Source organism: Hibiscus syriacus, unplaced genomic scaffold (assembly GCF_006381635.1).
Source record: "Hibiscus syriacus cultivar Baekdansim isolate YM2019G1 unplaced genomic scaffold, ASM638163v2 tig00110121_pilon, whole genome shotgun sequence".
Taxonomy (NCBI): Eukaryota; Viridiplantae; Streptophyta; class Magnoliopsida; order Malvales; family Malvaceae; genus Hibiscus; species Hibiscus syriacus.
This window is the reverse complement of record NW_024062597.1, coordinates 427,575-432,665: the sequence shown is the minus strand read 5'-3', so window position 1 is coordinate 432,665 and position 5,091 is coordinate 427,575. Positions and strand designations below refer to the sequence as shown.

Below are 5,091 nucleotides of genomic sequence, written 5' to 3'. Positions count from 1 at the left end.
TTGGAGTCGCCATCGACCTTTTGAATTTGGTAGGTCGAATACCTTAAAATTTTCTTTTAAAAGATTTTTAAGAAAACATCGTTTTAAAAGATTTACCAGTCTACGTGTAACCAAAAATTTTTTTTTAATAATAAAAAGGGTTCAGGGGTCGGTTACGTGTGAGGAAGGATAAGTACCCCCACAAAGCCCAAAATTGGTACCTATCGATTATATATTGTCTCGAAATAGTAGAAATCTAAGAATTCAAATAAATATTTAAGTTACGATTCTATTATTCTGAATTCAACCATACATTATTATAGAACAAAAAATTCTAAGGAAAAATAGAAAATATTATCATATTTCCAATTGAAGAGAAAATACTCCCTAAAATACTTTAGGACAAATATTTCTCTTTCCAACTGAAATAAAAGGAATATAATAATTTTTCCTAAGAACTTAATATTAAAAATTTTATTTCTTTCAAAAAAAAAGAAAATAAACCCATTAATCTGAATTATATTATTAGAAAAGATAAGGGATATTCAATTATTTAAAAATACCGAGCCTTAATCCCTAATAAACTTAGACGAATTGTCTCGATAAGTTTAAAATAGTGAATATTTCCTTTTCTCCTCAAAATTAATTAATTTTAAATACAATAAAATTTTAAAGGTTTTTGTAATGGGATATTTGTTTATTTTAAAATATCAGGAAAAAGACATCTAGTTATCTTAAGACTGTCCCTTCTTAATATTTTAAAATAAATAAACATTGCCCTTAATACAATTATGTAATCAGCTGGGTTATGCTAATGAGGCTTTCAAATATATTCGAAATGTTTAGAACTAAACGTACAAACAAATTTACATGGAAAAAGCTAAAATTAAAAAAAATACTAATTGGGAACAAATAAATGGAAACTAAAGTAAAGATAAAAATTAAATGATATTCAATGCTGGAAATAAAATTGGACTAAATTAACAAGTGCATACTTTTAAGCATAAATATTACGTTAAATAAGCAAACAAAATATAATTACTAAAATGAACATTAAAAAAATTAAGGTTTTAAATAATAAAGATTAAATAATAAATACAAAATAAACATTACAACTGTAAATAAAGAAATTAAAGTACTTAAGTTAAAAAACATAAAATTGTACATTCACCTAAATTTTAAATAATAAAATATAAAACATATGCATCACTTAAAATACATGCTACAAATTTTACAAGCCAAATATAATACATTACACCTCAACTAGGGACTAAAAAATAGAGAACCAGAATCAGACATGCAAAACATAAGTTACCCATTGGAAAAAATAAGTCTACTAAGTGACTAAATTGACAAAAAAACAAATTATAGGGCACATTTGAAAACAAACATAATTGAAGAAAATATAGATTTGGGACTAAAATAAAATGCGTGAAAAATATGAGAACCAAATAAAAACAGAAAAGATCCTATTCGAGGACTAAAATATGATAAGCAAAGATACAAAGACCAAATAAAAAAACAAATAAGACTAGATTTCAGGACTAAAATTGAAAGATCATAAACTAAAAAAATTTAAAAAACACGGAAGATTAAATTAAGACTGAAATATAAGATAATAGAAAATTTAATGGCTCCTAAAATGAATATCCCACACGCGAATCAGGAACCCCTAAACACCCATACGGCATCATTTCAAGCAATCATATATATATATATCTATGATTTTATGTTCAAAGTTAACCCTAAACTCATTTTCCATCTTTATCCTTACAGCCACTCTCCATACCCTTCACTCTCTACGACGACCACCTTCAAAAACCCTTCTGACCCAAAGCTGGCCGCCGTAAATTGGTGGCCATTTTTACTCCGATCGCCTCCGACCGACCGCCAACAATCCTAGATGACCAATAACTTCACTGTAAAGGCCCTATATGTGTTACCCTTTCTTTCCACTCTCGATCGAGACCCTAAAACCGACCAAACCGCAGTGAAAACTCAGGACCGAGAACTCCATTCGCCACTAACGATGGCGAGCTAACCCAAAAAATGAGCCTAACCCGACCCTAAACTCTCCTATCTTCACTGTTATGGAACCCCAAAACACTACGGCTACATGCAAGGACCCCGACCGAAGCCAAACGGCCACCGCTACCCTCTATCGCTCGAGTCTCTCCACCCCGATGGCTTCAACTCCGGCAGTCGACTCCTCGGCTAGGTAATTTCCAGACTTCTCTCTATTTATTTTTCGTTATCTTTGGAATCTCTTATTCCTTGAAGATGAGTTTACAGCGTATTTTTGTAAGGATTTCGAACCCCCCGTTACAATTATTTTCCCTTTTCTGTTCTTGTTTTCTGCTTGCCCCCCACTGTTGGTTTCATTGGATTTTATATCCATTACATATGTAAAGATAATAAAATAATTGCTTGTTGGTAGATGTGGATGGGGAACCGAGCTGCTTGGTGTGTGCTCGTGGGACAGCATCGGCATGATCGCGGTATGGGACTGCTGGTAGTGATTGACCAACATAAGCATGGGTAAATGCACAGCATTGGGAACAAGGTATGGGCAGCTCTTTGGCCAAGGTGAAGGCATGGGCATGGTGGGTTAGTGCTTCACGTGGGGCATGAGTGAGTGGATGTTTTTTAATTCAAATATGGTGCTCACACTACTCTTGTTGAAGCTGCTGCGAATTTTCATGGGGCCGGTAAGCTTGTTGTGGGTGATGGTAAAGGCTTATTTATTAAACATGTTGGTCAATCTTCATTAGTCACTACGTCACGTGCTTTGCAATTAAATTATTTACTTCATGTTTGGAATATTACTAAGAATCTTCTTTCGGTGTCTAAGCTTGTTAGAGACAATGGTGTTTTCTTGGAATTTCATGTTCAGAAGTGTGTGGTTCGTGATGAAGATTATGGGGCTGTTTTGTTTGAGGGCCGTGAAGATGATGGTATATATGATCTCAGCTCAAATTTAGTCTCTTTTGATGTTTGGAGGATTTTCACGCTAGTTTGGCCAATGCATCTAGTATTGTTTGTGATGTTTTTTATAGACTTAAGGTACCCTTCTCATGATGTGCCGATGAAGGTGAGTAAGGAGTGTAATATTGCTCTTCGAGATGAGATGAATAAAATGTTATGTGTTGCTTGTCAAATGGGAAAGAATCATTGCTTACCTTTTAGAGAGTCTCAATCTCAATATTTCACTTTATTTCAATTAGTGTGTACAGATCTTTGGAGCCCACTACATGTGTCATCAAATGCCTTCAAATATTGTGTCATTTGTGGATGCTTACACTCGTCATATATGGGTGTATTTGTTGCGTCATAAATCGCAAGCGTTGAATGCCTTTCTTCATTTCCAAAGAATAATGCATGTTCAATTTAATGTTGTAATTAAAGCCATTCAAATTATTGGGGTGAAGAGTATCGGAGGTTGTAAAAAAATCTTCAAGATAGTGGTGTTGTTCATTGAGTCACTTGTTGTATACGTTACAACAAAATGGGTTGTTGAGCGTAAACATCGACATGTAATTGATGGCTCCCCACCTTGTTAGCTCAAGCTTTGTTTCCGTTGAAGTTTTGGTCTTATGCGGTTGTCTCGGCGGTTCATTTGATCAATCGACTCCCAACTAAAGTTCTCCAAGGTATGTCGCCATATGAAAAATTATTTGGAAAACTACCTTCATATGATCATTTACGTGTATTTGGTTGTGGTTGTTATCCATGTTTACGTCCGTATCACTCACATAAGTTTAATTTTCGTTCGGAGTTGTGCACTTTTCTTGGTTAGAGTTTCGAACACAAGGGATATTTTTGTTTGGCGAAGAATGGTCGCGTTTACCTATCCCGTCACGTGGTGTTTGATGATGTTGTCTTCCGTTTTCAATGGATGGCACTGTGGATTCTCATTCTATCGCTTCTACGTATTTTTTTACGGACATTTTTGTGGTGCCCGGAGCTGTGGAGCTGCTTCGATAGTTACTTGTGTGATGATAATTTTGCTCCTCATGATAACGTACATGTTGACTTGGATCTTTCATGCTCTGGTGATGTGAATAACGTAACTGAAGAGACTGGAATTGTGCATGATTGTGTCCCAATTGAGCAGGTGCGTGAGAGTGGCACCTTTATGCATGGGCACGTTGGATGAAGTAATGGCTGACTAGGGGGCAGTGGCTGCACCATTACTTTCTGGGTAGTTGCATGAAAATGGTTCGCATGCTGACTCTGCATGAGAACGTTGGACCTTGTTCCTTCGTGTGATCATGAGAGATTGAACATGAATTTGGTGGTGCTAGTCCAAGTCAAATGGAGAATGGGTCTGTGATGTACTCAATTCGTGTGTTGAATATTCTTATGTTGAGGGCAGTGATTCACTTAGATAAAATAATGGCGATACATGGGATCGTGAAGGATCTCAGGTGCGTTCCTCGACCCTGATGCGTGGTGTCTTTAATAATCACCCTATGGTAACTAGAGGCAAGTGAGACATTTTAAACCGCGTGCATTCCATGCGGTGGAAGACAGCAGTTCGGAGATTGGTGGCAAAAGGTTTTGCTCAAATTCCAGCTCATGATTTTCAAGATACATTTAGTCCGATTGTGAAGCTATCAACAATTCATGTCATACTAGCTTTAGCAGTAAAAAATAATTGGAAGCTTCGACAAGTAGATGTCAACAATGCCTTTCTTAACAGTGACTTAGTAGATGAGTTTTTTAGGGTTCAATCACCTGAGTTTGAACAAGAATCCGACAAAGGTGAATATATTGTGTGTGAATTACAAAAGGCTCTTTATAGGCTAAAAAAGGCACCTCAAAATTGGTATGAGAAGCTTCACAAATTTTTTACTTTACAATGGGTTTGTTGGTACTCAAGCCGATGTATCCCTCTTTATTAAACGAGATGATACCATATGTGTCAATGTTCTTGTTTATGCTGATGACATTGTCATCACTGGTGATAGTGATGATTTTGTCAAAGATACGGTTCAGATATTTGGCAAATAATTTTTGTTGAAAGATCTTGGCGATTTGAGCTTTTTCCTTGGGATTGAAGTTGATTGTAGTGATGATACCCTGTTTTTGAGTTAGTGTAAGTATATTCAT

General features: G+C 35.6%; 1 long non-coding RNA gene across 1 annotated transcript; it reads left to right on the top strand.

Moving 5' to 3' along the window:
• Nucleotides 1-1,748: 1,748 nt before the first annotated feature.
• Nucleotides 1,749-3,175, top strand: LOC120215473. The gene is made up of 2 exons (XR_005524960.1): nucleotides 1,749-2,197; nucleotides 2,417-3,175. It is a non-coding gene; the product is annotated as an uncharacterized LOC120215473 (long non-coding RNA).
• The last annotated feature ends 1,916 nt before the right edge of the window (nucleotides 3,176-5,091 follow it).